The sequence below is a fragment of the Coturnix japonica genome, chromosome 3 (genome assembly GCF_001577835.2).
Source record: "Coturnix japonica isolate 7356 chromosome 3, Coturnix japonica 2.1, whole genome shotgun sequence".
NCBI classification, from domain to species: Eukaryota; Metazoa; Chordata; class Aves; order Galliformes; family Phasianidae; genus Coturnix; species Coturnix japonica.
The window spans coordinates 50710027-50736024 of NC_029518.1; the positions used below are offsets into that span (position 1 = coordinate 50710027).

At 38.8% G+C, this 25998-nt stretch overlaps 1 long non-coding RNA gene across 1 annotated transcript in view; it reads right to left on the reverse strand.

The window, feature by feature from the left end:
• LOC107311703 overlaps positions 1–15016 on the reverse strand; it is a 25355-nt gene extending 10339 nt beyond the window's left edge. Inside the window, exons 1-2 of the long non-coding RNA XR_001554196.2 lie at positions 14924–15016; positions 14683–14800 (exon numbers count right to left, since the gene is read on the reverse strand). This is a non-coding gene — a long non-coding RNA (uncharacterized LOC107311703). The remainder of the gene's footprint in view (positions 1–14682; positions 14801–14923) is intronic.
• Between the last annotated feature and the right edge of the window lie 10982 nt (positions 15017–25998).

Sequence of the window (25998 nt, forward strand, 5' to 3'; positions counted from 1 at the left end):
AAAAAAAAAAAAAAAAAGAAGTAAACATTTCAGATTTTCTTTTACATCCTACGTGGAGTGGCCCACAAAGTTATCAGAAAGGCCTTACCAAACTGATATACCAGCACGTGTCATTTTAATTCCTTCTGTCTACAGAAATCCATCAGGTGCTTTGCATGCATGTTTATATATTTTTAGAGAAAGAATCAAATTTCTATTTACATTCATGTGAAGTGTTTTCATTTCCCTGAATCACCACATTCTAACAGAAAATTCTCAACAATTTCTACTCTTTGTTCCCAAACACTCCTTATCAGTGTTTATTGAACATTCTTGTCCTATACACCTTTGGAAATCCTACTATTTTTCTTGGTCTGCTGCTTGGTTATGATTTAGGATGTTTTTCTGTCTCACACAGCTTACCAACTCAAACACTGTGAAAAATATGTTGTTTGAACCAGTCTGAATCTGGATTTCTAATCCTGTTGGTTGAGTGCATTGCACTTTCTTTCTCTAAGCCTCTCTCACACTTCATTTAGAAGAAAGGCAATAGTGCTCCGTTTTAAGCAGATAGAAATTTATCACAAATTGTGTATTCTTATTGTAAGTTAATTACCTGTCGGTGCTGCACAAGCATGAAAAGGGCCAGTTTCAACAATATTCACCAGAAAGTTACGTTGAACAGTTAACCAGATGCAAGAAGAACCACTACTGTGGTCTTTGTCCAATCATTGCTGTCAAGTATTTTCTAACACCAAGTTTCAGTTGTTAGGTTAAAAACCAGACTTTGCTGTTTTGTTTGTTTGTTTGTTTTGTTTGTTTGTTTCTTCCCCTTTTCTACCCCATCCCGCACCATAATTTGAAATGAACAAAAGGGTGGCTTGCCAGACAATGGTCACTGGAAGGAGATTTAAGTACTTCAGCTGACTTTTTTGTGTTTGGGAGGATCCTAAAGAGGCTGTTGAACTGTATATTCAAGTCTGATCTTCTACTCAACAGTGACTAAAGAACTAAAACTTACTCTGCTATAAAGATAGATGTGGCATTCAGTGCATTTCTTTCTACCCTCACAAACACCTTTTCCTTGCAAGTAAAATAATTCAAGGAAGCTCTTGGCTCTGACATGGTTGTTGCTCCACACAGCCTCATGCACTGAAGAAAGGGCACAGAACTGATGGAAAGTACTGAGGAGGTGCTGGAGCGCAACACTACTTTCCACTGTTCATCCCCAGTTCTAGCAAGGCCAACACTTCCTACAACAGCTGTGTGGAACCAAAGAGAGACATCAAGAAGCATCCAGAATTGTGTTGGCAACACTGAGCTTCCTCAGTTCCAGCAGAAAGTCTATAGAGAAGAACTGGAGTCTTTGTGGTGTCAGCAAGGAAGTGCAGCAGGGTTTCTCAGTGCCAGTCACTTCTGGGCAGAAGGCCAGTGTGGTAGAACCCAGGAGGAAAGGCCTGCCTCATTCCTCACAGAAATCAATCACTGAGTGACTAGAGGGCATGTAAGATGCATCCTTCCAAAAAAATTTCCTGTATTAATGAATCTAAAAGGAAATTAGTCTGAGATCCCTACCTTCTCCACATCTTTATACCCCTCTGCTCCTTGCTTGCCTGCAACTACTCTCATGTCTACTGGATTTGAGAGCAAAGATGTTAAAAGAATGAGGCCAACAGAGTTGTATGGAAAGACTTTGCCAAGAAGTGCACTCGGGGAGAGTGGAAACTATTTGTGAAATTGGATCTAAATCAGTAAATGGTTTCAAGCAAACAGGGAGTTTGCATTCAAATCCTTCAGCTGAAGCTGAATGTTTGAGTTACCAAACCATAAAATAAATAAATCAAAACATTCATAGCTACATTTTCCATGAATTACCACTTCTCATTCTGAAACTTCCAATTTTTCTGGGTAAAGTATCTCCCAAAAGAAATGTTTCATAATCAACTGATAGCACTGTTTCAACTTAACAGCAAATGAGGTTAGTCAGATATTTAATTAAAACAAAGAAATACAAAAAACAATCATGAGAACAAAATCTACTGTGAAGAGCCAGAAACACTTGGGATTTTTTGGACTTGGTCTTTCTTTCTACAGAAACACAAGCTTAGAGGCCTGCTGCGTAGAACACTTCTCCTAAACCTCACTGACATTTCTTATGATCATTCCCTGATTTGAAGCTGTCTAAGCAGAAGTACATATTTTGTAAATACTGGGAGACAAGAAAAAGACCTAAGATTACGACAGTTGAAGATAGGCCACAAACAAAGAGGAAGCACTGTGATTATCATGAATGAAAACCAGCCTAAGGCAGTCATGCATATTTAATAAGGCAGTGAAGAGGACTGCTGTAAAAGCATCCACTCGTTATGAGCTACATTGCCACTGTCACAATGTAGCATTCTGTACAATGTCCACACCATCTGTTACTGTTGCAGATTCTTCACCTTCTTTGGTAGAAGGTATCAAACGAAGCTCTTCACTTCTTCCAGAGCAGTATGCCAATATCACTCCAAGGATTATGCTAATTGATGGTGATGGAAAACATGCCAGTAAGAACAGGAACTGAGATCTTTATCAGTTTTCTATGATGGATTCAAGTGTACAGTCATCAGCTCTGCTGATGACACCAAGCTGAGTTGTGCAGTTGATATAATAGCAGGAGTGAGGTTCAATAAGGCCATGTGCAAGGTGTTACACGGGTCAAGGAGGGTTGGCCAGCTGGGAGAGAGAACTGGTTGTCCCTTATTCTCTGCTCTTGTGAGGCACCTCCCACAGTACTGCACCCAGGAACAAGGCCCCCAACACAAGAAGGATGCAGAGCATTTGGATCAGATCCAGAGGAGGACCACAAAGATGATTAGAGGGATGGAGCATTTCTCCTGTGAGGAAAGTCTGGGGGAGCTGGGTTTGTTTAGCTTGGAGATGCCTCTGGGGAGACCTCATTGTAGCCTTCCAGGGCTTGAAGGGAGTTTAGAAAAGGAGGAAGACCAACATTTTACACAGGCAGATAGAACAAGGGGGATATGGGGGAATGGTTTTATACTAAAAGTGAAGAGATTTACATTAGATATTAGAGGGGAACTTTCTACTCAGATGGTGGTGAAGTGCTGGCACAGGCTGCCCAGAGAAGCCATGGATGCCCCATCCCTAGAGTTGCTCAAGGCCAGACTGGATGGGCTCCTGGGCAGTTTGGTCTAGTGGGTGGCAGTCCATGCCAGGGGCTTGGAACAAGATGATTTTACAGGTCACTTCCAATCCAAACCATTCTATGATTCTGTGATGGATCCATTTCCCCTGTAGTGACAATTCCTTACCCCCATCTTGTCCAGATTTTGTTAATTCAAGGCAATCTGGTTCAGCTATTAGGAGGAAAATAAGATTTCCTAGTGTATGTCTGTGAGAAGACAGAAAAGAAAAAAAAAGTATATTAAAATGTCAGACACTTGCAAAGCTAAAATCTGGAGGAAAACAGACAAATTTTGATGTCTCTTCCAAAAAAGCAGTCTCTACACAGTCCTCAAGTTTATATTCTACATAATAAAATCTCCACAGCAAGCAAGCAAGAGTTGAGAGTATTTTTTTGCCTACAGAAAAAGGAAAAGTAAGTGCATTGCACTCTATACCTGCATGGACGTGTGAACACATATAAAATTTTGTTATGGAAAACTGCTTACCTAATCAACACAGCCATTTTCATCATGAAAAAAACTGTGTTGTTTTCCATTCAAAAGAATCAAGTCACACTGACTCTATGTTAACAGCTTAAAGATCAGCAGAAACAATGAAGAGAATCAACCTTACATAATCCTCAGCTGATGCCTGAGTTTGAAATCTTGCCCAGCACTTTCATGCCAACTTTAGCAAAACAAGGTTTTTCAGGACACTGTACTCTGTTCACTTTTCCGATGTAGAGCTGGGACAGGTGAAAAGAACTTAAGAAGTGGGACAAGGAGGAGCTATTAGAATCTTTATTGATCTTGGTTGGATTAAGCATAGTTTTATTATCCTATTTTTTACAAGGTTTAAATAAAGGGCAAAAGATATACTATTTTTAATCCAGTTACTGTTAAGATGAGAAGAATAATTATTTAAATTATGTTAAGTGTAATTGCTTTCACTGGAACTGCTTTCACAAATACTCTGTGCCCTTTATCTTTGAGCTTTCACAACACTTCAAAGTGTTTGCTGGCATGGATTAACCAGTTGAAACGTATCCACAACCTCTTTTCCCCCCCCCCCCCCCCCCAACATTCGGCAGATTTCTCTTAGCCAACAGACAAGCACCTTCACTAAAGATTTACAGCTCATCTTTCTTTGTTAAATATTATCATGTCCATACTCATAAGCAGTACCAACCAAGCATTCTGTGGAATAATGGGTTTTGAGTAGAGTTCTATGTAGTACAGAGGAAAAAAAATCCAGAGGAAAAAAATCCTCAATCATGCACAGATTGACTGCCACTAGAACAAATCTGATCCATGGCAGAGCTGGAAGAAGATTTCTGATCAGGAAAGAATATGAATATCTTCTCAGTATAATGTGAACCATTACTTTTTTTTTTTTTTACTTTCCCATTAACTATCACAACATATCTAAACTCTTTTGATTGCTCTTAGTGTATCTAATGCGTTTTTGCAAACTTGGACATCCACTGAACTTGTTACTGTATGAACAGAATTAAAACATAATGAATTTACCAGCAGAGTACAAAGAGAAGTAGGAAAAAAGGACAAGAGAGTCGAGTTTGCTGACCATGCCAGTGCCAATGACTGACCTGAGATGTGGCATGCAACAGAATGACTCTCTTCCCCCACCACAGTCACTCTGCTGCCTGTGTTAGAAAACTAAAACACTTGAAAGCTCTGTGCACTCTTGATATTTTCAGTAAAAGATCATATTTCACTAGGCACATTGAAATAAAGTAGTCACCTAATTCCTTTATCTTAAAGAGGAGAAAATATTCTTTGCACAGCATTCACAAGCTGTAAAATGTCTCTGTTAAATAAGAACAGAAGACACAACATGCAAAACACTTAAACATGTATGTCCCTATTACTAATTAATTATTAAAGGATTGCAGTAAGAGTACATTTTCGCTCACTGTTGATGATTCATAAAAGGACACCTACAGTAAACAATTGTTATCTTGTTTGGAAACTGGGTATGTAATGCAAATTTAAAGAAATAGACTAACAGTTGAAGCATCAGTGGAAATATCTAGCTGTTGTTGTCAGGTTGTTGTTACGCTGAAGGTTGTTCACCTGTAGTATTGTGTTAATACGATTCAGATTAGGTTCTACTACTGGATTGCCTCTCTCCCTCCAAAGAACATCTTCTCAAGGTCATTAATTCCAATTATAACCCCAAAGATCTGCAAACTGCTTCTTGTGTATTATTGCTTAGATATAAATTTAGTATGGTTAATAATTTGAAAAACAAGGGATAACTTGTACAGATGAGTTTACCGGTATGTATATGAACTGATTTGGAACTTACTGCCGCATAGTTTAGAGTACTTTGGGAAGCAATGTAGCAGACAGGCAAGAAGCCAGGATCTTTGCAGTGCACAGATGGTCTGAAGGAGACAAAACTTGGCTCAGCAAGGAATTCCAGAAGGATCAGCTGAACCTGGTATGTAGAATCCTGTAGAACCTGTATGGAGAAATGACTTTTGCTCCAGGCCAGCACTCTATCCTATCCCCTTGTGCAAACTGCGTATTAGGAGTGAATATATTATAGATGCGTGATAGGGTGAACATGTGAACATTTGTAGGACAGTAGTTCACTGCTACTTTCCCCTATGAAGTAGGTACTCTTATCACAATAAAAGTGTGCAATATTCTGTCCCTTGCTTGGGAATGCTCCAAGGTGTCAGCAGCCATCAGCTCAAGTAGAGGTTTTCAGCAGAAGCGAATTTGGTCACATTTTTTTTCTGTCTGAGATCCAACATTTCATCCCAGTTTTAAGACTGAAGAGACTATTATGAAAATACATCCTGCCTTCTAAGTAAAAGGGGCTTTAAAATGAGCAGGGAAAAAAATGATGATTTGTTTAATTCCATGGAAAAGCAACGGCACAGACAACAAGACAAAGTGTATTTATCATTTTTCACCCCTATTTATTTATTTCATTTTTCCTAATTATTCTGCCTATGTTTACTTTGATTTATATAAATATACGTGTCTCTATACATATGTTCCTATGTATGATATTTTATATGATAGCAGATTCTGACCTGCTTCATAGGCAAGAATATCCAAAAATATGCCTATAATTCATTAGCAGTTTTTCTCCTTATATATAAAAGCATACAGCTCGCTTATTCCAAGTATTCAAAGATTTCAACTTTATCATTAATAAACGTAGCTTTAAAAATCCAGTATATTCTCCTTTGCCTAGTTTGTATTTCACTTCATATACAAGTAGACACAGGCTCATGGATAACCTATTGAAACAGGCTAGATAGCACTTGAATAATGCCAGTTTTCTACTTTGATAAATATCAATTCTTTGTCCTTTAGAACAAAGATGATTTATTTATTTCAGTATCTACCACAATTTAATTTCACTGTGATTTATGCCCATTACTCTTTTCTCAGTGGAAGCTGTCATTACTCTGGTAATTGAAATTAGTACTAAAATCAACAGAAAATGTGAGTAAAGTGAAACTTTAAATCTTTACAAACTCATTTGAAAAAAATTAAATAAATGCTTTTTTTTTTTTTTTATAGATTCCTAGTGGAATCTACGAGAGTAGTCAATTCAAATTTCTTACAAGCTTATTGTATTTTGTATGTTTCTATTCATTTGATGACTTTGATTTTTAAATCAAAATGGCTAATAATCTCAGGTATGGATACTTCCATGCCTCCTATGACCAACCAAAATAACACATCTGATATAATATTAGAAAATTATTTATCTGAAATATATAATGGTGTATTAATTTGTGAAACATGTTTACTTTGGGGGAATTGTGGAAATTAATTTACTTTTATTCAATTTAACAAATCTGAGCATAACTAAAAGCACTGTCCACATAGCATGTGACAGTCTGTCTATCATGTGGAAGTATGAAGTGTATGTGATTTTTCTGCTTTTACTACAAGTAAGATAAACCAGTCCTTTTACCATTCTGATGGAGACCACACTATTAACATACTTGTAAGAAATTGAAATGTATCACAGCTGCCGTGTGTAGCAGCTGTAACATGCAGCCCCCTTTTACCCTGTGTCTCAAAATTTCTTGCATTTTAAATGAAAAGTCCAAAGTTTACTTGCTCTAGAACTACAGAACAGAATATTTGCCAATATACTAGCTGATGTAATGATGAAACTCAGACTATAATCTGCTAAGAACAGAGGTTGCCAGGTCAATCTTCTGATAAGAATAGCTGATTTGCTTCAGTAGAGCAATGGAAAATATGCAAATTTACTAATTACCCCTTGGGAAAACTTAAGAAACTGGTCTGAACTGTCCTGTAATTAAAACCATTCAGATAATGTAAACAATTGTCTTATAAACATTACACATAGGAAAATTTCTCTACTACCTATTCTGTGACCTGGCTTTGTGTTTGCTGAACTCCTCAATACATTTTAAGCTCATTAAGGCTTAGCTCCTGCCAAGGACTTTCTGTCCCAAGGCACCCTGCCTTCACAGGTAGCATTGCTGGCTGAAGTCTTGAACTATAACAGTGTTAAATATTCACAGCTGAGATGGCACCACACCACATGTCTGTGCTCCCCAGCACCACTAAAGCTGGGGGGGGGGGGTGGGGGGTGAGGGTTGGTCTGAGTTTTCAGAAGCACTCAAAACTTTGAGTGAAAACACGAAGACCTGGAAATGTAATAATGGAGCAATTAGTGGCTTTAGATGCAAAAATACGAAAATCAATGGTACTATACGTAATTAAAATCAGTTCCTTGTTACTTTGTTTTGTAAAGCTCGTGCATGGTTTCTTAGCTCATTTTTATCCAAGAGCCTTTTCAAAAATGCGGTGAATCAGAAGACCCCTAACTTCAATTAGACTTCTAATGAACTGTGAGTATTTTTGGAGAGCATTGTAAATAAATACTTTTAAATCTTGAAATGACAGTGCCCCTTTGTACAGAAGGCTCAGTGATACTATGTCACCTTTACTAAACATTTCCCATGGACGTGCTTTGAATACATGTTCTAGACATCTGTAGCTGGGCATCCAACCATGAAATTTCAGGACCCTTCTGACTTTCCCAGCGCTCTCTCTCCCAGTATGAGAATAGGCTTACCAGTGTCTGTAGAAGCTCTCAGATCTCCTGGTGATAACTTGAAGAGCTCATGAGCTAATAAATAATATTGACATTGGAAGGAGATTTGGCTTGGGCAGGACAAAAGCTGCTAGACTGAATGTCATGTATCTGCTCATCAAGAGAGCATCACATGTTTCAGTCTCTGAGTGAAGCTAGGTCCAGTATAATCTGTAACTTTAATCTAAAAGTTTTTGCCAGGATAGCTGAAACAAAAGACAGAAAACAGCAATACTGAACTTTGCTTTTCTGGAACATTTGAGTTTGCAGCCCTAAGGATGATGTTAGCACAGATTCTGTATGCCTTCATGCATGTGTTCATGTATTTCATGTGTTTTATACTTGGGACAGGTCATGAGAGAACAGTGAATCAAAATTCCAATCACATCAGCATTCAACCAGATTTATATTCAATAATAAACCAGAATTTTTATAGCAGCTAGATTGAAAAACATCATATTGTGTGGGGCTTCAAATTTGGTTGTGAACTTGAATGCAGCTGAACTGTGGAGCTCAGTTTTGCCTGACATACAGAGTTAACACAGTTTCAGGAAATCACTGGTTGATGGTTGAGAAGGTCGGTCATTTGTTACCACAGAAAAGGTGCAAGAGAGCCAAGCATATGGATTTAAGCATGCAGAATGCTGAGGTATTGCCTTCTCCAAAACTACTTGGTAGTTTGACTAGTTAGACTTCTAGGAAAAAAAAAAATAAAGTATTGGGTAAGATCAGTTGAAAATGTTCTTGGCTGGGAGCTGTTCTTTCTCTGGGGCTTAATAGGCAAAATGAATTGCTGCATATATTCCCCTTGATAATACCAAAATATTTGTCAAAATTCATGACAATTGCAAAATGGGGCAGAGGAGCAGCACAAAGACTGTCAACAGTTCATGTTGATGTTTCTTCCACCTAAGGAATGGTTTACAGTCTGTAGTCACAGAAGATAAAGTAGCACCTTATCACAACCCCAGATGGAACAAAGTCCCACATTCTAACAGGGCATGAATTGTTTGTAGAGAGAACATCACTGCCTGACTCTAAAGGGACTCTGGGCTAACTGACTTAAGTTTTGAAATTGTAAATTATTGGAGCTGAATTTAATTTCAGCTGTGAGGTGTTTCTGCAGACCTTCAGCAGGGTCTTAAATAGCACTAGCATGAGGACATATGGTAAACCCTAAAATGCCCTCCTGGAGGACTGATTTGAAAGTGTCTCTGTAGGTCTCATCTGTTCTGTCCTCACTGATGTGAACGTAGTCTCAGAAGTCGTCATTAAAAGTCCAGCTCCATTTCTTTTGTCATCTATAACTTTTTATGTGTTGAATATTAAGCTTTTATCTCTCTTTAAATATTGCTCTTATAGTACTCATTTCTATTACATACTACTCTTGTTTTATTTAATACTTTGTTTCTCTGTCTCTCTCTCAAAAATTTTCATTTATAAATACTTATATTGAACACAACCTCTAGAGCAATATTTATACATTTTCTCTTCAAAATGCTAAAAGCATTTGTTTGCAGAATTTATGAACCAGAGGTTGGCCTAGTCCTGAGTCAATTAACTGAGCAGAGCCACTGCAGCACTTTACAGTGCCAGACTGTGCAGGACCAGTATTCCTCCAGTCTTTCCTAAAAGAAATGGAGGACTATGAAATCATTTAATTTCCACCTCTAGATCTGCATTTTTCTAAAATCAGAAACTGCAGAAAGAAAGCAGGGGAGCCAGTTGCAATTTAGGCTAGCGGAAGCCTACATATAGAAATTTTGTCAGCATTATATACTTTTCCAGTTCAAAGCAGAGAGAAAAAAATGTAAATATCTCAGAAGAAACACAGTTTCTGTTCCTCTGTCTCTCCTGCAGGTTGCAAATACTGTGGAAGCCTGCCTGAGGCTCTGTAGTACACATACAGCCATTATCTAAATCTGGGGCAGCTGAAGTTTCATTCAGATGTTCATCAGAGTTATTTTGGCTATAGAAAATGAAAGATTTTAAGCACTGATTGCATCAAAAAATAGTCCTTTTACATTCTTGGAATGCTGCTAAGGTTATATCAACATTGCAGGTTACTTGCCCTCATGCTGAATTAAATCAGAGAAAGCTGCATGATATGACAACCAAATACTGTCCCTCCCAACTACTCCTTGGCCTGTCTGCTTCACCTAAAGCTATTCAGCTAATCTGCTCTGCACTTCCCTCCTGTTTTGTTTTTGTTGTCTTGTGCTTTTTTTTTTTTTTTTTCTTGGTTGCAGGAGGCCACACAAGTCCTACAGGAAGAGTTAAATCATTCTTAATCATAAAACAGAATCATCCTTCAAAGTGATTCCTTATATGTATGGAACACTATATGTTTTTCCTCTCAGTTATATTTTCCCAGATAAAAAGGAACCATGTTTCTGAACATTTGCAATGCAACATTTATCTTTTTTCTTCCTCCTTCATTTTCTTTGTCATAAATAAGAAAAGATAAGAAATAAGATGGAAGGGGGAGGGGGAAAAATTGAAGATGGTAGAAATGCAAGAGGATAAGCTGATTATTAAAGACTGGGCAGTGTGAGAGAAGAAACGAGCAGCAGAAAGACTGTCAGGTGGGTCCAGGAGTTCAGCACAGCCAGGAGCTGAAGGAAGCAAGTCACAATGAGTTCAAAGATTCCAGATCATGGGTGAAATGAAGCTGGCTCTCAAGAAACAATTCAAGATAGCAATAGACATGAAGGTGATGAATGTGATACAGGTGTAAAGGGGATCAGAGATATAAGAGGCGAAGAGTGGAAGGCTGGAGAGAAGCCAAGGCTGGTAACAAGGAGAAGATTGGTCTGACCAAGAGACAGCAGCATAGCCGTCACATAGGATTTGCATTTGGTTTGATGGAAGAGGAGATACTTCATTTGAAAGTGCAAAATAAAATAAAATTAAAATCACAGAGATATGACAGAGAAAGAGGAGAAATGAGGGCAGAAAAGTAAAGAAATTGTGAAAGCGGATGGCAAATGACAGTCGAACAAGGAAAGATGTGCTAGAAATCTTTCATTAGACACATATGATAAAGCTGAAAAAAGGTAAATTCAGCACCAGGAGCTCTTTCCTGACTTTCTTTTTATAGGCATCTTTGTTGAATGACCCAGGTAAAATTGCAACATTCTCCATTACTAGTAAAGTACTGGAATTTATTTTGTGTATATAAAGAAGACATTTGTGTCTAAGAAAAAATATTTTCAAGAAGGAAATGACATTAAATGTATTTAGCCCTTGCTTTTTGTCTAGTGGCTTGGTATTTCAGAGGTTGTGTCTGTTGAAATCAACAGCCTTTTGTTTGGTGCAGGAATATCATATTGAATGGTGAATGTAAATTTTTTCCTTCATAAACAGAGTGGGAAAGTGCACAATAATTCCTAAGGATTTCATCTTTGCAAATGAATCAAACCACTGGCCCTGACTCACCCACCATACTGCTTCAGATTTCAACTGCATAGAATCTACTGCACAAACAGACTTGTGATAGAATCTACAGGCACAAACAGTAATGTGGAGTAATGAGGGTGAGACATCTACCTTCTATTTGTGTTTATGGAGCATTTGCTGTTGTAAAAGTTTGTGCCATTTGGAGCCTATAGGGAGCATCTGGGAACAGTAAGATTATACATGGCTTCTGCATTTTAAAGCAAGAAAACAAACAAAAAAACCCCAAACTCTTCAGTGGTTAGAAAGAAAACAAACAAGAGAGGAGCAAAAAATGGAATGTGCAGATTTAGATCCAAATTTTCCAAAAGTATTTGGGTTTGGCTCATTATAGGAAAAAATGTCACCACAAGAACTGAATGCAAATTATCACCATTAATGAGCATATCCTAGAATCTCAGGCCATGGCCAAAAATGACATTCTGCAGTAGAATAATAAAATCCTAGGGAGATCTATAAAGACATTGTTCACTCTTTTCTTTTAAGTGACAAATTTAGTCATCAAGAACACCATTAGCTAAAGCACACTCAAAACTGCTGTGCTACATTAATCCAGAAAAAGAGGTATGACAGCATGGCAGGACTTCACTGCAGCTGTTAGCATATCACAAACTTCACTAGAGAGGATCACTTTGAGAAGCAATGGACAAACAGCTCTTTCTACCATTTAGCCTGGCATGTCTTGTCTATGACTGAGGAGGATGACAGTTTTTCTGAGATAAACCCTGCCCTTAGACCAGCCGCTCTTTTAGGAATCAATTTGTTACCAGCCTACTCACTCTGTACATCACAGCACTGGCCTTTCACCACCTTGCTCCACTGCAGATCATTACTAAGCTTCCTGTAATAACATCTGCCATTCAGGTGTGCTGGGATAGAAGAACACTGTTAAGGAGAAGGTTTGCTATGCTACTGTGTTTGTAACTGCTGCTGTGATTTTTTTTCTAGCTTATTACTACATCTGAACATACGGTTAATGCTGGGCAAAGAGGAACGCAGAGCACACCAGTGCCAAACCAAGAACTGAAACCTCAACCACAGAGCCCACCAAGTTATATGATCTAAAATCACATGATATTACAGAATTGTGGGAATTTTTTTTGTTGATGGTGGTGTAGTGTGTGTGTGTGTGTGTCTGTGTAGTGTGTGTATGTTTCATGTGAGAATTCACATACTTTGAACTTTTCATTGGGGTGCCCAAAACCTCCTGGCTTTCCCTTAAGTGAAAACTGAGCTGAAAACTTCTGAGGAAGCCTTTAGGAGTAATGAAGCATAAGGCCAACACTAAAGTCAGCAGAACTAGTTACAACACAGCCATACCCTAAAGAGCTCCAGACTAATTTAGAGACAAGTTCTGCTCCAAGCCATAGTAGTATGAGTGTCAAGTAGCAGACATGCAAATTTACTTCAAAAAAATTGCAAGCATATATATACTGAAATGATAAGATCCAGAAACACACATATATATTTTTAATGTGTTGCTTATTAAAAATAATAATAATACAATAAAGGACATTCTGAAATAGTGCTCTTTTGCAAAAACATTGGATTAGATATTAGCCAATAATGTTGTCTAGACAAACATTAGAAGCTTGAATGCAGTCTTGAGACAATACTTGTTAGTTCAGTCTACTCAGGACTTACTCATACTCTGAAATTCAGTGTACTAAAGAGATCCAACCCACTAATTTCTACACATTATGCACCCCAGTCTTATAGGACTCACTAGTTAGAGAATGCTCTGTGCCAGCACTTGCCTGAAACAGATATTCAGCTTGTTTTCTGTGTAGTGAAACGTATGACTGGAAAAGTCTGGTTCTGGACCTGGTGCAAAGGGTATGAGCTTAGATATGCCTGCATCATACCTTCCGTGTCTAGATCACATTTCATGCATCTAAGCCAAATTTAATAGCATTTCCTCTCTGTCCTTCACTTCTGTTGGCTGAATCATCAAGAGATGCAAGACTTGACTACATGCTCCCCCTTATCCTCTTTGGGAGAATGAAAGGTAGTGGGAAGCAACGCTTCCGGTACTTACAAGTAGATGCTGTGCCTAGCCTCTTTGCAAGGATTCAGTAAGCAAACAAAACATCTAGTATCTTTTATTACTACATACATAATGCCAGACTTAAATTTAACTAAAAATGTTCTCAATATGTATGTAGGTTGTTTTTTTTATTGCTGTCAATGGATTTAAAATTGGATATATATATGTAATATGAGATATATTCTGTCTCTTTCTACACGAAAATCATCACTGCCTGCCATAACCTAATAATATAATTCTGACTTGCAGTAGGCGCACCGTAGTTTGTTAACCATGACACCTCTCCAGTACAAGACAGATAGAGCATGGAAAGAAGCACTGAAATGAGTTTATGGGTGAGTAACAAAAGAAATGCCCAGGCATGGAAGATGAACGTTCATTAAAGAGTAAGTGAAACTGTAAGTGGTTATTTAGAAACCCCAAGGATTGCAGACTGTCAGTTGTCAGTGTGGAAAACATGTATTTGACAGGACATGCAGAGTCAGCTAATGCTGTGCCAGCACTCCACAAACAAGCACCAGTAGGTATGCAGCTGGTGGAGTCCATTTGTCTTCCACGGGCTGCATATTAGATGGGTATTCTTTCCCCCTTACTTATTACTTAATCTCCATCTGCAGAGTTGCTTCCTTTCCATGTGATCCTGTATTTATATACCTATGATTATAGCAAGTGAAGGAGAATATCTGTCCTTCGGTCTCTCGATATGGCTTCAGGGTGAGGGCAGGACTGGGCACTCACCCCTTGCAGAGGGATTGCTGAATGCAGCCTCAAATGCATACTTCAAACAGCCTGCATAAACCAGATTGCCTCTGGGCTTACTGTTCAGCTTGGACCTGAGCTTGTTTTTCCATTTCTATTTAGTGAAAGATGTGAGTGGACATGCTAGCTGGCCAAAATGATAAAGTATTTACCTCATTCCTTTAGACTTTTTTTCATTTGCTGAGAAGTAGCCAGGCACTTCTATCTTTGTCAGGGGAGGCAAATTGCCGAGACAGACAGCTCATTTTCTCTCTTCCTTCTCCTCCTTTTCTGTCCCAAAAAAATGAGAAATGAAATGTTACCTATTAAGGTAATGACAGATAAAACATACACAATTGCTTTACAGCACTGGCTCAAAACACAGCGCTTTATGGTTCTCTGCACAGAAACCACCTGTTTCATAATGGTTTGCCTTATGTTGAGATAGAGTAGGAAGATCTTTAGAATAATGTCTAATAAAACTCTATGGCAGAATTGAGCTGCAAGCTGACTTCTGAAAGTCATATATAAATGAGCCACCCTACAGTTCACATTACTGTTATAAATACTAAAGGGATAGAAGAGACCTGACCTGGCACACTGTCTGGATTTTCCAAGCGTTACTTTGCATTCCTACAAGTCAAGTGAAAATCCCCAAGCACTGTTGGGGGTCCAGTGCTATTTCCCCGTGCTCTGACCCACGTCATTTGCTGGGGTTGAACTGGGACAGCACCTAGGAATTCGTGGTTTTTCTGAGACCATCTTTTCAGCTTATGTAGCCAGGGAGCACAGCCAGGAACAGCACTGAGCAAGAGCCTTTCTGCAAGGCCCCAGGAAACCCAGGTCTTCTGCACCCAGCTACACACCGTAGCCAGACAAATACAGCCCAGGCAAATTCCATGGTCTGGAAAAGGTGCCACATAAGCAGGTGTCATCTCACTTAGGTGACAAACAGTAATTGGGAAGGACTAAGAGTGCCTGAAGTGCCAGGGCTCTTCACCTGCTCTAGGAGAGGTTTGCTTCTTGTTTCAATGCAACTTTCTGCAATGGCTTCCAAGTTCTTTGTAGCACAACACCTGAAAAATAGAATGCAGAGAAATGAGTTAGGACTACAGAAATGAGAGGAAGGAAACATGCATATGGTAAAAGCGTAGGGCAGAGATGTCAGGGAATCATTTGTAGTTGTATGTACCTAATGTTTCTGACAACCTGTGCCTGTCTGAATTTCTCACTGGTAGGACTTCCACAGACCTTGGGGGATATATTCATCTTGGAAAACTCCTTAGGGAGTCACTGTGCAAGGCTGTCATTGGAATATTCTGAGCATCACCCTACTGTGGCCACATTCAGAGCAGCACAGGCCTGCACCATAGTGCACATGACACCACTGCGACCCAGAGAGGAAAACTGGGCCACAGACCGATATCTGAAGTCCTTCAATAATCTCTCAACCTCCTTCCTCCCACCACTGTTTTTGGTTTCCCTCACAGTCCTTTCACTCAGGCAAACACTGGATCCTCAGTTAATTTCAAGATTTTGCAAATCCCAGGTGGTTGGTCTTATCTCATTCTCCGGAGCCTCATGGACACAAACTGCAATGTGGTATTTTCAGTAACTCATGTTCTGCAGCCTCAGTAGAAGTAGTATCAAAGCAAGTTGGTTTTTATGATCTTGTTTATGAACTGTAAGATTCTTTCTTCCTATCTGGCCCTGAAGATAAGAAATGCTATCAGTGTTAGGTAGGAAAAGATTTTCCCTGTGAATATTTACTGTGAAAAGAAAGTAGTTTCCTTAGTGACTCAAGAGCAGGGGAGGGGGGAAATACACCTGTCTATGTAGATGATGGAGCACTGGCACAGATTACCCAAAGAGGCTGTGGAATCTCCTTCTTGAAGAACTTTAAAAACTGCCCAGACTTTGTCCTGGGCACCCTGCTCTGGGTGTCCCTGCTTGGGACACCCAGTCAGAGGGACCCAGAGGACTCTGCCAACCTCAGCATTCTGTGACTGTGTGTGTGATTCAGCACTGTCTGGGTTTTTCTAGGAAACTTCTGTTACCACAGCAGCAGGACTTCTTGAGGAAGTTTTTCTGTGCCACAAGAAGAAAGAGTCCAACAATTTGTAATTATAGTCATGTTAAGCATCCAGGACAAAAGTTCTTGGTTTATGACTAAGAAAATAAGGAGAGAATAATCATTTGTAGAGAAAAATGGAGAGGAGAGGAGAGGAGAGGAGAGGAGAGGCAGAGGAGCAGGAGAGGAGAAGGAGAGGAGAGGAGAGGCAGAGGAGAGAGGAGAGGAGAGGAGAGGAGAGGAGAGGAGAGAAAAAAGGAAGAGAGAAAAAGGAAGAGAGAAGAATAGGGAAAGATTTTTATTTTTTTTTATTTTTTTATTTTTAAAGGGAAAGAGAAAAAAGAAAAAAAAAACTAATAGAAGTGGTTTGGTTTTTTTTTTTTTTCCCACTCTTTACAGCTCTTTTTAGGTAGGAGATTCTATGAGGTGCAGTGTACTTGTAGCCTGTGAGTGACTGAATTAAGATAACTTGATTAAACCTTCACCACAGATGTAAGCTGAAGGGAAAGAGAAACAGATAGGAAAGATAGGATATTTTGATAGACATGGGACAAGTGTGTTCTCTGTCTCTGCTCAGGAGCTATTCTAGTTTGCCTATGAAGCAAACAAGGCAGTATCTCTGAGATAAAAGTCTCTTTTCCTCTTCCTTCAAAATCTCAAAAACCTATGAAATGTTTTGGAAAACTGAGGAAAATAACATCAATGAGTGTTTAGGTGAACCACTCTTTTTTGACAGACAATAATAAAGAGCTGTTAGTTTTAGGATTAAGGAAGGAGTCAAAGTACGTGAGCTGGAATATGGAACATTTCTGAGAATACCTGAGCCGGAAAGAATTCTGTGAGCTTTCACAAGAGAGCAGAGAGCATCCAGCTCCCTGCCTAGACCTGCAGGTCATCCCCAGAGCAATCTTGCATTTTCCGCTGGTGGCAGCAATACTCCAAATCATTCTCCAGGCAGCCTGCCGAGATATATCTTGGCTTGGTCATTTTCCACATACAGTTAGTTCTGTTGCAACTCCCAGTGCATTCAAATACCCTGGTTTAGCTCCTAGGAAGACACTGCCTTGTTATTTTAACCACTCATTTCTTTTTTTCACTGGTATTTCTCCAAGGACTTCCTGTGCAGACTCTTCTCAGCAGACCTATCAGTGACCTGGCAGTGGCACCTCTAAGACACCACTGCTGGCAGGTGATGGTATCTGCAGCAGTTCAACTAATGCAACACTGTCATGACCCCTAATCATTGCTCCCCAGCTGCCCACCTGTTACTTATATCCAAAAGTATCCCCTGTGTCATCAGGGACTGTGGGTTCAGAGTGGCTACAAAGAGCACCCACCCAGCTGTTGTCCCCAAGCCACATGAGTGTGGTAAGTGAGCCTCAGCATGTGTCAGGTCAGCACTTCTGCAGGCAGATATGACTCTGGGAACAAGAGCAAGTTTCCTCACCTCACTTGCTGACAACACACTGTGCTTATGTCCATTTTCTCTAATCCTCTCTCTCTTTTCAGGAAACAGCTGTTTACTTGTTCTGCTTGTCAGCTGCTTAGCTGACCATGTTGACTTATTAGAAATCAGAGGCATCACTGGTTACACTCTGACAGAGACATGCTCTCACTGGCCTCTGAGATTGCAAACTAAAGAGTCAGTCCAGAATGGCACTCTCGTTTCATATGAATCTACAGTCACTTGATATTTGTTTTCATTCTGTGATGAAAAGTCAGCAGACTGAAACTTACCATGTCACTGCAATTCTCAGTGTTACACTGAGGAGGAAAGGATTTTTTTCTGCAGTTCTGCAGTTTCTGCTAAGATAATAATGTTTCCCTTCAGTAACACGTGAATGTTGCAGGATAGAATCATGTAAAATTTATGAAATTCAGTTTAGCAATTCGTTTAGATACACTGACTTCATAATGAAAAGCAAAAACATTTAAATGAGGAATCAAAAAAATTTCTGAGCTCTTCAAAGATAATTTAGAAAATACAGACAGCCTATTCTTATCTGATTCTTTAAATGTAGTTAAATTTAATATATTTTTGCAGTGGCATGTTTGTGAAAAAGACAGCCCAAAACTGTGGCTGCTTCTAACAGTCAGACAGATTTAGTTTCTCCTTGTCTACTTGTTCCTTGACCTGTGGCTTTCTTGGACTGCATCTGAGTGTGGAGTGGTTTTCAACAGCCTTATGCAAGACCCCCAGTTAAGCTCCGTAAGGGATCTTCACAGCTGATACAACATGCTGTCAAATATGCATCAACAAAGGGCTCCCAAACTACCTGTGTGCTGCTTATTTCAAAGAGACATGTGAGCACTGTCTCATGGCTCAGTTATTCATCGTGCTGACCTGGATTCACCTAGGAGCAGTTTTCCTGCTTCTCCTTTTCCAGCTGTTGGTAATGTTATTTCAAGGAAAGCTGTGGGAGCTCCTGTGGCAATAAAGTTGATGGAACAACTCAGGAGCTCTAATTAGTGTATAATTCACCTGACTTCAGTAGTTTTCTTCGAGAAAAGAAAGCATACTAGGCCAGCATTCAGCACTAACCTGCACTGATTTCGAAATAGTTTCTGTTCTGTGCCTAAAATGCTATCTACTAACACAATGACAGTGAATAGCATGGGTCTCTGTCACTCCGGAGATTGCTTTCCTTTCCTTGAGACAATGAGCTGGCTGCAGAAAAAAAAAGCTTAGGCAAGATTTTTCTGGGGGAAAGGCTATGGCAGGAGAAGAAAATGGCATGGTTAAAGAGGGTCATCTTGGCAAGAGACTATAGGGCATTTGCACTGCATGCACTGCTGTGCAAATTGAATCTTGTGAAAGGAAGATGCATTTTGTATAAGTTAATGTTAAAAAGAGATTAGGAAGTAATTCAGATATGTGGGCTTCCATTTCCTCAGCAGTGGGATTCCAGACTGATGAAGTGTTTAATGTATGGCTTCTCACAATGTATCTATTACTGCTCGTGCCAAGTTGTTTAAAAGATAGAACATGGATGACCGGCCCTCTCTTTCCAAGGAGGTAATACTTCTTTATGGTGTTAAGAAGTGGGATATTATTGGAAGAATGCGTGAGATCACCACAGTGATGCCAGCAATATCCAAAAGAAGTAAACACTGAAACTAAGGTTGTGGAAGACATTAGAGGGAAACTTACCCAAGTATGAAAGGGAGGAGCATGCTCACAGTTGCTTATGTCAATGGCTGACAGGCTGGTTTGGCCCGGTTCTGTGACTAGTGGGGCTTAAACACTTACAGAATGTATTAGTGTATTTTGCAGTAAAATATCATTATAAAAGCCGTAAATGTAGAGATCTCTTTCAAAATATCTTGATGTGATACTTACGCTTCTCCAGCTTGCTCTCTCTATCCAGCCTTCTGAGCTGGCTCACGCCCCAACAGTGCCTAGCCTTGAATGAGAGACACTGGCTTTTCTTGCCATGGATCATCTCTGAGGATACAGAAGCTGACCCTGCTCCCCTTTGCCTCAAAAGACTTGCACACAGACCTTTACCTCCGAAATTAAATGCTTTAACCACTAGAACTTCATAAAAGAAGCAGTGATGACATTTCCTCACCCAGGCTCTAGTGTTGTGTGTCTGATCTTTCCATCTGTAATCTCCCTTCTTGCTGCACTGCCACAGACAAGGCTATGAATTCCACTCCTATAGCCAGAGTTTTTGAAATTAAATGGTAACCATGCTTGGTATTACTACAGCCATGTCCTTGTAGTTCTTAGAAGAACAGCCTTCAGATACAAATATTTTTATAAAACAGGTATGGAAATAGTAACTAATTTTTTCTCTGCTGACCAGTATATCTCAGATTGTCAGTTCCATTAAGAAAAAATACTGCAAACATTTGTGTATGGTGATAAATGGAAGGCACTTAAAATGCATTAAAACTTGAGAAAGAGTGGTGAGCCCCTATTACCAAACTAGCTACTCCTGTGCAGCAGTTTTTGTCCCAGAATTTGAAAGAAAATAAATTCAAATGAAAGAATCCACCCCTTGTCTCTTTGCATCTTTTATACTGCAAACTTTTTCTGACGTATACAATCTCTTTGATACTTTGGTACAAAGCAAACAGAGCAGAATCCCTAGAGCAGAACTTTAAAAGGTACAGTTTTAACTTCGTATAAATGTTTACTACTTCTCAAGATAAATTCTATGTGTGGGAGCGGTCATTTACTGGACAGCAAGTGCCTTATCATCTAGCATCAACTAGACAAATTGAAGTATTTTCCTGTAGGGCTCTGTTTTCACCCCCCATTCAGTCTTCCTCGCCCTGTGAAATGCTCTACTCTGCACGTTTCTCTTTGCTGAGCTTTCTTAAAACGCTTCAGGCAGAAACATTTTACAAGAGAGGATGATGCCTCAGGCTTCTTCCTGGAAGCTGGGAGACTCTCTGTGTGGGGACGCTGACGCCAGCCATGCAAAGTGGGTAGGTCTGCAAAGTTTTTTTGACTTTGAATAAACAGTGGAAATCCATTATTTACTGAGTGTATTGTAAACATCTGTTGCAGAAGAGAAGTCTCCTTATTGTATCCCCGTAAAAAGTAGGGCAAACCCCACACAGGAAGAAGGAAGGGCCAACCTATATAGCAGAGTGAGACTTATTTGAATTCATTTTAAAGCTACAAACAAATGCCTGGTGTATTGACTTATGCAGGAAATAAATAAGAAATATTCGGGATATCTAATAACATAAAATTAGTAGGAGATTTGATAATGACATTGTGGAGCTAAGGCTGAATTTTATTTTATTTTTCCTTAGAAAAAAAACTGAGTTAGTTTAGATTGTAAAACAAGTGCCAAGTCGCTAGTAAATTGATTGAGGAACATTCAGGATACATCACTATGGAAAAAGCAAAAATACTGTGTTAACTCTAAAAAGAAAGGAAATATTGCAATAACTTTAAGGAACTTGTCAAAGCTTGTATCCATGGTGCTACTGGCTGACTGGATTTCCTGGGGAAAACTCTTCAGAGCAACATGACACAGACTGCTGGAAAATCTTCCTTATGTATTTTTTAACAAAGTATAGTAGTAAGGCCACAACAACAATTAAAGTGAAAAGCACTAATCATTGGTTGAAAGAACTGATGACCCAAGGCCAAGAACTCAGCCTCAGTAGCACACGGTTCATCCCAATTGTGACACCAAGACTCCAAGCAAATGTTTACTGTCATTTTTTTAACAGAAAACTGAATTTGGAAAAGAGTAAAAAGCAACAAAAATATTTTTGAAAATACTTTATTTCTCCAAGAAAAGCATATTGTCAGTAAAGAAAAAACCCACAACTACTTCTGCAGTGGAAAATAGTCAGAATTAGAACTAAGGTTTGGTTCTCTGTCACTCTAAATTCTATTTTCTTAAAATTCATCAGATGCAACAATCTGTTTTAACACTCTTATCTATCATAAAAACTTTCCCCCATTTTATATTACCTATCATAGCAAATATCTTTGCAGACAAGGTAGTGTGCGTCTCCTCTGACTTAACCTTCTCATTTGTTCACACTGATGTTCCCACACTCCCAAGGCTGGCATTAACCAAAAGAAATTTTTCATGGACTTCAGACATTTTTCATTTTTCATGGGCTTTAAACAATGGAAACTTCGGTGTATTTGGAGTGGCTGATTACAGATCTTAGCAGAAGATGGAAAAATATGAATATGGCCCTGTAGAATTCAAACTAATGCATTCATGGAGACAGCATAATATTACAGTTGAAACTACTGATGAAAACCTTACCATTCCCAATGCTCAAGAGAAACAAATTGCAGAATGTAGAATAAATGAAATTTCTTTTGTACTCAAATCTCACATGTCAGGAGAGAGATTGTAGGAAGCAGTGGGAGGTTAACCTCCAAGAAGAGTATATTGCAAACTACTCAGCTTTGCCTTAGAAAAAATGTTTACGATACCTTCTATATCAGATGGCAGATAACAGTGTGCAATCACTGGCTAAAGCTGTTGTTTTAACAATTGTGTATAAAAAAAAAACTGAGTCAGGAATTTTCCCTGTTCTAACTGCCTAAAATGCAATTCAGAAGTGTAAAAATATCTTGAAACATATAACACTATTTTATAATCAAGTCTTTCCATCATTACTCCTAATAAAATAGCCCTTCTCCTGGTGAATTCTGTACTATAGCATTATACTTTTGTAAATGTTTTCCATGAAAATACATTGAAGGAAACACAATTTCTTTCCTAACACTGGACATAAGAACTTACAGTTTCTCCCTTAGCTTGTTGTTTTTAGGCTGATTTCCCTACCTTTTTCCTATGCCTCTTCCCTTATCTCAGGGCAGAGGTCTGTGGGTCCCTCCGCCTCATTAGTCACAGAATTAGGCAAACCAGGCCCTGAACTATTATTTTGTTGTTGTTGTTGTTGTTGTTGTTTAAAGATCACCACTTAGAAACTTCACTGAATACCTTGTAATAAACTACAATTCAATTTAATATATATATTTTTATCCTCATTCCTTCATCCAGTTAGAGGTAGATTTCTGCAACATTCACTAGGATGTCACAAAAAGGCTTGACTTCAAGAGAAAAAAAATATATGCTAGAAAAGCAGAGATTTTCCACAGAAACAAGCTGTACCACGTCTTATGCAGAATTCCTCTGTACAACAGTCCAAATCTGGGAATAACAGGAGCCTATGAAATTTATTTACCCAACTTCTATTCTTTTTTTTCTCCTTTCTTTTTGATTTTTTTTTTTTTCCTTTTTAAGTAGAGATCATTCTGTATGTTCAGCAGAGTGACTTGATTTACATAGCACAGTTTATTAAAGCACAGACAATCATATATTGCACAGATAACTTGCTCTCTCCATTAATCTTTGGAGTAATACTGTTACTGCAGGACCTGATCCTCCTGGGAGTGGTTGGCAAAGAGCAAACTAGCAAAAAGGAACTTTCTAGCAGCTTTCCTAACTGACAAAGTAATAATTCTGATTGTACAAACTGAAAGAAAAAGTAGTGTACTCAGCATCTGGAGAAGGTTATTCATTTAGCTCTTTCCTGTAACAATGCAAGATTTTTATCATACAGTGTTTACTACAGTGTGTCATATAGGCTGACTTTAAACATCCTAACCTTACTGTTCTCCACACGTTTAGCTGTGGGTTTCTATTCACAGTTTAACAGGCTGCAGGCAATTATTGCTGTTATTCAATCTATAATTCACTTGTCAAGTGAATTGTCATGACTCATACTGCACTCCAGAAATGCTGTCTCTTCTCAACTATGTACCTCATCAACTTTAGGACAATGTCATTCATACCTACAGCATTCCTGTTAGTCAGGGTATCTGCTTTTACTTACTTCAGGTAGACCAAGTCAATGTCATCAGATATTAAAGAGACAGAAAGATATGCAGAATTCATAAAGGAATCCAAGACTATGTAAACATTCTTAAACACATTAAAAGGTTGCCTATTCTTAAACACATTAAAATGTTGCCTCTGTGGCCTAGTGTAGCATTTACATGTTTGTTAGCTCAGTTCTGGCTATAGTCAGACAGATGTTGGCTGACCTACAGCTTTACAGGTATCAGACAAAAGGCCCAACTTTTATCCATGGTAAGATCAGCTCTTGTTCTCACTTGCAGATTTGCAGCCAGTGACCATTGCTCTGTACCTAATCCCAAGGGTCCAATTTCCCAAAAGCATTTATTTTTTTAAATATTGACTTTAAGGGAAGGGACAAAAAAAAAATGTGGAATATGTCCTGAACAGCCATAGGAAAGGAAATGGTTTAGAGAATGACATCACTGACAGCAGATTTGGAGCACTGGACTTGAAATGCTTGTTAATAGAAACACCAGTACAGATCTCGGTCTGTGACCAAAAAGATAACATACTTTGGCATGGACAGTAACTCTGCTGTCCAAAATAGTTAAAGCATAAAAGTGGTAGAGTGTGAAGCAGTGAGCAGCGAAAGGCATGCCTCATGACTTCCCCCAGTTCTGAAGAAAAACTTATTTGAAGGTGCAGCCACCCCAAACTGGGACCTCCAGAAGTAAGCTGGCAGCCATGATTACGGACTGAACAGTGAAGACTGGCTTTAAGACTTACTTGACAGCCTTCTAAAAGAGAAGAAATTGTTTCCCATTTTGGCAAATGAGAAAAGCAAAACACAGAAAATTCATTGATCAAGGTATTTATTCCTCATTTATTTCCCCAGAGTACTTTCTAAAAGTACAAAATATAGCCAGACGGTGTTCATGTTAATGATGAGGAGTTTAAGTTCCTGTGGCAATGTATATTTAATTGGCTTAAAGAAAAGAGAACAGGACAAGTTACAACTTTTACAAAAATATTATGTTTTTTTTTTCACCATTATAGCAGGAATCACTTATATGCTAATTCTACATAAATTATGTAAGCTTTTTTTAAATATTAATATTTCTTTATAATATCCTGAACTTTACGTAAAAACGAAGGAAAGTGATGATCTCTTGTCATTCTGTAAATGTACATTTCTCATCTTAAAATACAAACCACTAATGATGATCATTTTAGCTTAGTTTATCCCATATAACCAAGTGACAGTGGCTTTGAAGGGAGCCTAGCACTGGTACTTAGCCAGATAAAGCATAGCAGTCGTGAAAACGGAATCAGTGTAAAATCAACTGACAGGAAATACTTGGTTCAAGGTAAGGTTGTTAGGGGAGATAAGGATGATCTCAGATCTGCAGTGAAAAGAAGAATGGTGGACTCTTCTTTGAATGCTTTGGTATGGATCCCTCAATAAAAGCAAGGAGCAAGGCCTGAAGTATGAAAACTCAGAGAGTGGAGAAGAAATTGGAGTTCATCTGTGTTCAAGTAAAAGTGAGTGACTGCATGGACTCCTACAGCAACCATAAATCTAAGCTACTCTGTGGCTTGGAAATGCTGGTGATTAGCAGAGGGAAAACTGAGGTAACAAGGGGGCAAGAGAGCAGACTGCTGAAGTCACTGATGTAATGTGAAGCTCTGTTCCCGGGTTGCAAAAGTTTTGATTAGATTTGTGAAAAGCTTGATCATACTGTCACTGAGTTCAAGGAAACTTTGACATGGAGTTTATCTGGCAGGTGCACGGCAGAATCAAACAGGACAAAATCTTGTTCACAGTGGAGCTGAAAATTTGTATGACAAGTTCATATTTAATACTGAAAACCAGTTTATCAAAACAAAAATAAGTCTAAATGTGAAATCTAATAACAGAGATATAAGATATCTATATCTTCAAGAAGACAGAGAGCAACAGAATTGCTGTTCTGTATGATCTTGCACAAAGCTCCAAGCTAATGGAAAATGTCATTCTTCTGATTATCATTATTGCCTAAGTGCAGACATTTTTTCAACCCTTTCCTGCAGCTGACTTCCATCCTAGCTGCTAGGTTTTGATTCTTGATGTCAGATTCATA